Genomic DNA, 10,887 nt, shown 5'->3' with positions numbered 1-10,887 from the left:
TGCTTTTATGTAAATACATTGAATTTTGTAATTTTAAAAATACCAAATATATTAATACATAGTAAAACACTAGAATAAATTTAAATTTGTGATCAAATAAAAACATGCTACTTTTTATGACATGACAGAGTGCTATTATCACAGACAACCACAGGCTCATTTAAATGGATATTGCTAACTTCCCCCTCTATTACAAAACTTTTTTTCTTTGATACCTAAAATTTTCTAGAATTCTTTTCTTCTACCAGCTGTTTTATGAGCTTTAGAGTTATTCTTTACTAATGTACAATCATGTAAATATTCATAAAATTCTGATAATTTTCAATAAGCAGAATTAACTGAACATAACTTTACTAGGTACATATATGAATCTACCACAGTGAAGAACATAATCAAATAAATTAACAAAAGTGGGGTCCCAGTGAGAATGAGATATATTCTATTCCATGCTTGTATAATCATACCAAAGTGCATCCTCCTGTCATGTATAAGGTAGTCAAAAATAAAAAATGCTTATTTTATTTTTTAATAACTTTATTTATTTTTTTAATATTGTGCCAAGGATTGAACCCAGAGGGTCACAAGTCTTAGGGAAGCATGCTATCACTGAAAGATAACTCGAGCCCCTTGCTTATTTTAAATATATAAATGCTTCTAGAACCAAAATTGATTTACTATAATTTTAATGAATTTTCTGCAGTAAAGAAGAGCAATTTACAATAACCTAGAGAAACTGTATTTTCTTTTTCCACGAGAACTATTTTCTCTTCTATTTTTCATCCAAATATTAACTGATGGTGTTCTAAGTTAATTTTTTTTCAAAAAAAATATTTTCCAAGTGCAGTTTCAATCCAGTCACATTTACCTATTCATGAAGGTACATAAACCAAAACCTTCAGGAATTTGTTTGGTTCAGATTAAAAAGAAAATGGTAACTAGATCATAAGAGTGGAGATATTTTGCACACTGGTTTGCAACTATCTAAATACCGCCGTCGGTGGGAGAATGAGTCTAAGTGTGAAAACACGGGCAGATTTTATAAGGAAGAAACAATACCTTGGGTGTCTCAGTGCCTCAATGAATACGATGTAAAAAGAGTCACATAAGGAATGTCATACAGGCGGCGGCCGGGCTCTGAGTGGCTGCGGCGGGGCGGCCCCGGGTGGGGACCAGGCGAGGGCTGGGCCGAGGCTACAAGGGGAGTCGGCGCCGCCCCCTGCCCACCCTCCGCCGCTGCCCGGCCCGGCCCGCGCCGCTCCCTCGCAGCAGCCGCCCCCAGCTCCGCCGCCTCGGCCCGCGTGGACGCCCCGGGCGCCCCCCGACGACGGCCCGGCCCACTGGCAGGCGGGCGAGCGGGGGTTCAGTGGCCCATGTAAACGGAGCTCAGCGATCGGCGCCGGAGATTCGCTAGCCCAGCGCCCTGCGCGGCCGCCCGCCGCCTCCCGCCAGCCGGTCCCGACCCGCCGAGCGACCACCGAGCCGCGCCCGAGCCAGCCGCGCGGCAGGAAACGATGAAGGGGGACACCAGACACTCAGTGAAGGAGAGGGCGCCAGCGGAAGGGAGGACTCCGTCATTCTCACCAACGGGGCCAGCAGTGACCAGTCCTCAGACTCCAAGGACGCCCCTTCGCCCCCCATCCTGGAGGCTGTTCGCTCACCAGAGATCAGAGGCCGCAGATCCAGCTCCCGCCTGTCCAAGACGGAGGTCTCCAGCCTCATCAGCTCCACTCGGGATCTGACAGGGGAAGCAGATGGTGAAGGAGAAGATGGGGACAGCTCTGAGGCTCCTGTGATGCCAAGACTCTTCCGGGAAACCAGGACCCGCTCTGCAAGCCCAGCAGTCCGGACCCGAAATAGCAACGACAGTGCCCCCAGTCCGGAGAGGTACAAGTCCTTCCCACGTCCCACCCAGGGCCGCCAGGGCCGCGGTCACGTGGACGAGTCTCCCGTGGAGTTCCCCACTACCAGGTCCCTAAGGCGGCGGTCAGCAGCCTCGCCAGGTACGCCGTGGCCATCCCCGTCCACTCCTTACCTCACCATCGACCTCACGGAGGACGATGTGACACCACAGAGCAGCAGTACCCCCTGTGCCAGCCTAGCTGAGAGCCAGCAGGAGACCTCCCAGGTGTGCGAAGAATCCATGGCCGTTGGAACCGTGAAGCACGAGGGCAACGTCAAATATGTGAATGACGTCAGGAACATCACCAAGAAAAATATCGAAGAGCGGGGTCCATTTGATTTGGTGATCGGTGGAAGCCCATGCAATGACCTATCAAATGTGAATCCTGCCCGGAAAGGCCTGTATGAGGGCACTGGCCGACTCTTCTTCGAATTCTACCACCTGCTCAATTACTCACGCCCCAAAGAAGGGGATGACCGGCCTTTCTTCTGGATGTTTGAGAATGTTGTAGCCATGAAGGTCGACGACAAGAGGGACATCTCACGGTTCCTGGAGTGCAACCCAGTGATGATTGATGCTATCAAAGTTTCTGCTGCTCACAGGGCTAGATACTTCTGGGGAAACCTACCTGGGATGAACAGGCCTGTGATAGCATCAAAGAATGATAAGCTCGAGCTGCAGGACTGCTTGGAATTCAGTAGGACTGCAAAGTTAAAGTGCAGACAATAACCACCAAGTCCAACTCCATCAAACAGGGGAAAAACCAACTTTTCCCTGTTGTCATGAATGGCAAAGAAGATGTTTTGTGGTGCACTGAGCTCGAAAGGATCTTCGGTTTTCCTGTGCACTACACGGATGTGTCCAACATGGGCCGTGGTGCCCGCCAGAAGCTGCTTGGGCGGTCCTGGAGTGTGCCAGTCATCCGACACCTCTTCGCCCCCCTGAAGGACTACTTTGCATGTGAATAGTTCTACCCAGGCCTGCTGGGGCACCAGGGTTCCTGGGACAGAGCCAGGAACCAGAAGGCACCCTGATCCCTAAAGGCATCCCAAGTCTGCCATCAGCTGAGCTGTGTTGGGTCTCCCCTCATACCTTAGTCCTCCTGCTCACTGGGAGCAGAGCCACCTGATCCTCTCCTGCAGGGCGTGGCCAAGGTGCCACCCCCTTGTGCACAATTCCGACCTGGCTGCTCTGAGCAGCCAAACACGGTGCTCATTTTTTTCTTCTAAAACTTGAAGTAGATAGTAAAATGGCTTTTTCCCTCCCTCTTGGGTTTACCACTCAGAGAAACAATGGCTAAGATACCAAAGCCACAAACCCACTGCCCTCATATACTCAGGTTTGAATGCCAAATTACCCAAAACTGTTATTGCAAGACTTTTTAAAAGTGTCTACAGCTCTGTGTGCAGTTGTAGATGGTGAGGGACATTTTAAAGGCCCAGCATGAATGTTTTTCCCCTAGGGCTACCAGAAGAGGAAGTGATACCTCTTTGTGATACCACATTCCCTTTGTCTCAGTCCAAGGCCATTAGCCATTAGAGTATTTCTCACCATGATGGTGATTCAGCAGGGATGACATCATCATCATCATCTCATTCAGGGCAAATTCCCCCCCCCCATAAACCCAAGGGCAGGAGCCCCCCTTAGCTAAATCCCTCCTGGAATCTGCAATAGAAGCCTCTGGGGCACTCAGGAAGGGGTGGGCTGGAATTGTATATAAGCTGCCATATATTATGTAGGAGAAGTTGGCTTCTCAGTCATCTCCCTCTTTCCTGTGTGCGGGGCATGAAGGAGGGGGCTGAGCTAGGTAAGACCCCCCTCATCGTGCACCGACAGGCACAGGTCCCCAGATGAGAATCTGGATGCTCACATTCCTCATCCTTTCTGGACATTCAGGGACAGAAGCATTTCTCACACTTGCCCCTCATCTAAGAGATGGCAGGGGAAAGCTGCAATAAAAGCTGCATCCTTCAGAGATTTTAAAATCCTTTTTTATTCCATGATAACGTCATATTTTTAAGGGGAAAGAGAGGTCGGACAAGCTGCATTTCAGAAATGCTGTTGTAGTGGTTTTTAATACCTTTTACTCCTCTTACCTGGTGCTATTTTAGAATCAGGAACAATCTTGACAACGTTGGCTTTTTATACACTTTTTAAAAATACTCTCAAGACTTCTATTTTTATGTTTAACATTTGCATTAATTTTTTTTTTTTTTTTTTGGTAACTGGAGCCACATAACAAGTATGGGGAAAAACCGTGCCTTCTTTTCAACTGTTTTTGCTAATTTTTAGGCTGAAAGATGAGGGATGCCTAGAGTTTGCCTTATTCTGTTTAATTAAAATCAGTATTTCTCTATAAAAAAATGTCATATAACAAATATCTCAGTATCATACAAACACAAATTTTCCATTTTTTTTAAACTTGTTTATGGGAGACAGTTCTTTTTTTTTTTCATTGGTGATGGATATTCTAATTGCAATGTGCCAGGTTGAATTTGATAGGTTCTGAATTTGATAGGATCTGATTTAAATGAAGGTCATGTGGATGGAGGAACAATAAATGTATACTCTTACAATCCAGCTCTTAAATAAAAAAAAAAAAAACTTGGAAAGGGGCATGTTTGGATTATTTCCCTAGAAGATTCCTATATCTTTTTTAAAAACTATTTTAGTTGTAGATGGACACAATACCTTTATTTTATTTTTATGTACTTCTGAGGATTGAGCCCAGTGCCTCACACTTCTAGGCAAGCACTTTACCACTGAGCTACCACCCCAGCCTAATATTCCTATTTCTGCTTATCCAAATATGAAATCCACAGTTTGTGGTAAATAATTTTAACATATGCAGAAGTATTTCAGGTGCTATAGATCCAAGCCAAATAAGACACCATTTTTAATTTTAAGAAGTCCGTGGGGAAGATTAAAAATCCAACACTGACCATTAAATAATATAACTTATGATACAAAGGAAAACATATTATATACAGGCTCAAAGACCAGGGTAAGACCTGAGCAATTTCATGATGAAAACAAAAGTAAACAAAAATATTCTTCTGAAGAATGAGGGATGCTTAAGTTAAAATTCATTTTTACTTACTTTTTATTTACTTTTTTTTCTTTCACTTTTTGGGATGCAACAAGGGCTTTCTTTGTGGTAGGACAGCAAAGAAAGAGGCCCACACCAGCACTTGACTTGAAATTAAGATCAAGAATAAGACCCTGCTTTATATTCAAATTTTTCTGTTGTTTTGGAAAATGATAATTGTAGAGATTATGGAGGGTAATAGATTGACTGAAAGCATGTCAATAAACATCCTGTTGTGATCAAATGCTCCTGTTTTTCTTCCAATAATCCCCCATAAAAATGAACAAATATTTCAGTTTTATTTCCATAAGAAATACCTTCTATCCTCAAGCTGGCATTGGAATCTCAGCAGACACATTTCTGCTTTGCCTTTACATTGCTACTGTCTTTGTGGGCCCCAAGCCCAGGCTTACCAACCTCCGCATCAGCCACATGGCTCTAACACACATCCTCATGCTCCTGACCATGGGACTTTTGGTATCAACAGACTTTTTTGAAGTGTAGAACTGTTCATGTGGGTTCAAATGCAAAGTGCTTGTCTTCCTGGCCAAGGTCATGAGGGGACTCTCCACATGCACCATTCATATGCCGGGTGTGCTTTAGGCCATCACCATCAGCCTCAGTGGCTCCTAGTTGGCCTGCTTCAAATTGAAAACCACAAAGACCATCCTGTGGCTAATTGTTTTCTTATTGATCCTCACCATGTCCACCTATACCAATGAAACAATTGGAACCCACACACACTTCTGTTAAGAAAATAAGTGGTATAATAGGTATAGAAAAGAATTTGATGATTGCTAAAATTTTTAAACATAGAATTACCACATGACTTACCAATTTCATTTCTAGCTATATTTCCAAATCAACTGAAAACAGATATTCAAACACCAAATAAAATCTAGCCTGGTCTTCTCTTTCTCACTGACCACTGTTCCTTTCTGCTCATGAGCTACAAGTACAGGAGCCTGTTTCTTGCACTGATGGCATTCAGTGATCATTAGTTTTGAGACCGCATGGTTCTTTCAAGCAGATACATAATAATTCTCTTTCATAGACATAAACAAACAACAATCATGTTTTTTCAAAGCTCCAGATTTTCTCCATGAAGCTCCCCAGAAAAAATAACCACTCACACCCTTCTGCTGCTCATCACTGCATTGACATACAGTATTGTTTGGACTCCATCATTTCACTATTAATAGGCATAGTGTGGACAATTTATCTCATCCTGACATGTCTTCAAAGGCTTCTGATCAATGGTTATGGTATGCTCAGTCCTTTGGTGCTGATCAATGCTGACACACAAATAATAAATCTATGCAAATTAAATGGAGAAAAAAGGTCAGCTTCTGACAAAACTGATTAAAAGCAACTTTGTCACTCTTATTAAAATAATATTCTCTATTTCAGAACATTTTACCTCTTATAAAAATCAATAATATAGGATTAAAATTTTCTATTAGAACAAAGTTATCTAAATAGCTAGCAAATAGCTTGTGGATATTTTTTCTGTATCTGGATCAGTTTTTCAACATTTGCATTAATTTTCATTATATCTGACACCATTTGCATATCATAAATTTCTATAATTTTTATGTACTTTGTATCTTAGACATTTATATTGGGTCTATGTTTTTGTCTTTCTGCATGACAGTTCATGATATTTCTTTCAATGAAATTCTATTAGAGGAATATTGATACTTTTTTGTCTATTAATATGTTCATGCTCATATTAAAACTACTCAGGAGTCTGCAAGAGTATTGCAAGTTTTGGGGAACCATGGGTAATTTAGTGAGACTTTGTGAACAAAACAGATAGGAGATGTATCTCATTGGTGGACCACCTTAAGGTTCACTTCCGTACACCAAAACTACTACAACAACACCTGAACAACAGAAATCCAACAAATAACATGAACGAGTACTTCATGAACAAGAGAATACCTTCATTATTTTAAAAATAGAAGTGTTGGGCACCTTGTGAAAAAATGGGAAGCCACATGCACTTCTGTTAAAATAATAAAATGGTATAGTAGGTATAGAAATAAATTTGATGATTGCTAAAATTTTAAACATAGAATTACCACATGACCTACCAATTTTATTCCTAGCTATATTCCCAAATTAACTAAAAACAGATATTCAAACACTTGAACATGAATATCAGTGGCATCGCCATTTCCACCAGGAAATATGTGAAAATCCAAATTTCCTTCAAGAATGATAAACAAATGTATCTATGTAATTTATATGTATCCATGTCTGAGTAAGCACGTGTACATATAGATATATTCATATAAACAAATATATATCTCTATATAGCATTTATATAAATGTATAAATATTACTCTGCCATAAAAATGAAGTACTGAAACAGGCAACCATGTAGACAAAATCTCAAAAATATTATGAAAAGTAAACAAAATCAGACATAAAATTTTACCTGTGCTATAACTACATTTATATTATATATCCAAAACTGGAAATCATAGAGTTAAAAAGAAGAGAGTTGGTTGCCAGGGGCTTGTAAGGCATGTAAGTGAATGGTTGATTAACAGATTACATAATTTATTTTCAGTAATTAAAATGTTTAATAGAAGGTAATTTTGGTAATTAAACCACAACATTGTAAATGTCACTACTTAACTTATTTTTTGATGGACACTCTTATGAGAATTCAACCTCAATAACACCAATAAGAAAAAATCTTGAAAACACTGAAGTCTATACAATTATAGCTAGAGGTGACAGAAATCAACTATGGAATTGGACATAACTTCCTTATCCTTGTATTTGAACACATGACCAGAGTAACTGCATTATGTAGAACCACAAAAATAGAATCCTAAATACAATAAGTCATACTCCATGTATGTGTAATATGCCAAGATATATTCTGTCATCATGCATATCTAAAAAGGACAAATAAAATAAAATAAAGAAACTATGAAGTTATAGTCTCCCACATGTACTCTGCATCACCAAACTAAAGCATAAATGGTTGCACTGGATACCAGAATTCAAGAGCCTTCTCTGTGTCAGGCAGTATTGATGATTCATTATTTACTTTATCCTTATCTTTCCAGTATCTTGAGTCCTGATTGGAAGACTTCTGATCTTACAGATGAGTACATTTAGTTTGAGGAATGACTGATTGTTCCAAGGTCACCATCTATGCAGACTAAGGCTCTGACAGTCAATTTGTGTGATTTACAATCTACTGTATCATGTATTACAATACAAAGTCAGTCTGTGTTATTGTTGTTGTTTTGTTTTGTTTTGGTTTGGTTTGGTTTGGTTTGTCTTTTTTCCCCTGGTAGGAAGAGGAAGTAAGAGGTATAAATTACAACAGGGGACCAAAAATAATCTGCATGATTCTTGAAGGAAATTTGGATTTTCATATATTTCCTAGTGGAAATGGTGATGCCATTGATATTCATGTTCAGTGATTATGGTCACTGTTACTCTGGTAAATAGGTATGTCCAATCATGACAAAGTGTGAATTATATATGTATACTTTATTGTATTTTAGTATTACCCTAATAAAATGGTTTTAAATTTGAATGAAAGAAATAATCATGTTTCTAAAAAAAAAGTATCTTTGGAAAGCAAAAGAAAAGATGGCTGAATATTATATGTCATTAAGGAATTACAAATTAAACACACCTATAAAAATTTACAAAAATTCAAATCTGACAATATCAAGAGCTGGCAAATATGGGGAACAAGAAGAACTCTCATACGTTGCTGTTGGGATAACAAAATTGGATAGCCACTCTGGAAGACAGTTTGGGTAACTTCTTAAAAATCACAATATACAATTAATGTGGCCCACTAATTATATTTCTCAGTATTAATTCAATGTAATTGAAAACTATGTCCACACAAAACCCACATACAAATGTCTACAGCTTCTTCATTCATGATTGCCAAGAACAGGAAGCAGGTAAGAGAGACTTCAGTAGTTATTTACCTGCTATTAATGTAAACACTGTGATACATTCATACACTGGAGGGTCATTCAAAATTAAAAAATAAATAAAATTTACTATCAAACATGAAAACACATAGAGACATTATAAATACATATTGCCAGAAAGAATATATTGTCTGAAATGCCATATTTGTGGGATTCCAAATTTATGACTTTCTGGAAAAGTTAAAACTTAAAAATGTTAAACATTGCCAAGAAATCAGGGGGAGTAGAAGATGCTAAAGAGGTAAAGAACAAGGACTTTTGTCGTGGTGAATCTACTCTATAAGATGCCATCATGGTGAAAATTGACATTATTCTTTGTCAATGCTTAAAAAAATGTAAAATTAGTGTTTTAATAAATAATTAAACTATTTATTGTCATTAATAATTATTTAATAGCATCACTATTGACAAAATATTTTGATTTTGTGCTTACATCAAATGTTTCTCAGTAATATACAAAGAAAAAATAGTGGAAACTCTGAATAAGGGAAGGCATATGGGAACATGGTACTAGGTGCTTCATTTTCCTGTAAATAACTCTCCTTAGATTAAAGTCTGTTCATTAAAACAATGAGTGAAGGCTTGGTGATTTTCCTAGCCTCAAACATTCCCTGCCTTAGGACTGGCCCTCAACAATATAATTTGTACTGAGAATAAATATTTCCAACAACCTTGTTTTCTTTCTTTCTTTATCTTTCTTTCTTTCTTTCTCTCTTATCTCCTTCTTTCTTTCTTCCCTTTTTTATCTCTTTCTTTCTTTCTTTATCTCTTTCTTTCTTTTCTTTCTTTCTTTCTTTCTTTTCTTTCTTTCTTTCTTCTCTCTCTCTCTCTCTCTCTCTCTCTCTCTCTCTCTCTCTCTTTTTCTTTCTTTCTTTCTTTCTTTCATATATTTTTCTGTGAAGTGTTTCTGGTCTTTTCCAGCAAGAAAGCCAAAAAAATCTATGTTTATAATTTTAATTATCTTTTTAGAGAAGAGTGAATATAAGCCCTTAGTGAAAAAACTAGTACCTTACATTCAAAAGATGCTTATACATCAATAAAAAAAATGATTATTTATCACTCTGCTCCATAGGTAGTAATTCTTTAAATACTAAGGAAAATATGTTCTAAACCTATTTTTCTACATATGAGAAAATTATCTGAGATTTTTTTAAGTCCACCTCACTTTCAATATGCTACCTATAAAACGAGAGTACTTTCTTTTTCTACTCAATAAATCTCTGGTTGAAATAAATAAAGATACTCCAAGTAAAAAAGGTGTGCTGATACACATTAAGGGGCAGATAAATTATGAGTGATATTACTGAGAAACACAGTCCTATTGATCAGATAAATAGTAGGCATTTGGTGATACTGAGAGCTCCATATTTTTTCTCCATTTTTTTTTTATAACTTAATCCTTTCCATGTAGATCTTGCATTGCTGAGACGTGGTAGTTACTAACTAACACTAACCTACCAGAAACAGATAACAGGGTCTGTCGGGAGCCATTCTCACACGTGACTGGGTGACTCCCCGTTAGGGTCTGAGGTGCTCTGGCTGTGTCAGAGCTTTCCCGGCCCTCTCCTGTTGAGAGAACCTGTCCGTGTGGGGGGGTGACTGACCACTGACCCCGGAGGCCCAATCACTGACCCTGACCTTGGAGTGCGGCCCCCCCTTCAACCTTCATTGGATGGAATTATCCCCTGAGTTTCTTGCTCCCCAATAAAAGGCTACTCCCTGGCGTGCTCGCTCTCTCTCTCCTGCTAGCCCTGAGTAATCCTTGCTGCCCTGCCGGGAGGTTAGAGGAGGAAACCAGAGAGGGGAGCCGTCTCGGACCTGGTCATAGAAAAAGGTAACTGAGTCTGTGTGTTTATTTCGATCTCTGCTAGCTAACTTTTATGCCAAGAACCTCATTAACGAAACCATTGCGCTGGCTG

General features: G+C 39.4%; 1 pseudogene; it reads left to right on the top strand.

Moving 5' to 3' along the window:
• The first annotated feature begins 1,487 nt into the window (after positions 1 to 1,487).
• On the top strand, positions 1,488 to 2,868 carry LOC143403759 (DNA (cytosine-5)-methyltransferase 3B pseudogene; annotated as a pseudogene).
• Positions 2,869 to 10,887: the final 8,019 nt, after the last annotated feature.

The sequence above is a fragment of the Callospermophilus lateralis genome, chromosome 7 (assembly GCF_048772815.1).
Source record: "Callospermophilus lateralis isolate mCalLat2 chromosome 7, mCalLat2.hap1, whole genome shotgun sequence".
Classification (NCBI taxonomy): domain Eukaryota; kingdom Metazoa; phylum Chordata; class Mammalia; order Rodentia; family Sciuridae; genus Callospermophilus; species Callospermophilus lateralis.
Note: the sequence above shows the minus strand (reverse complement) of the source record. Positions and strands in the feature narration are given on the sequence as shown.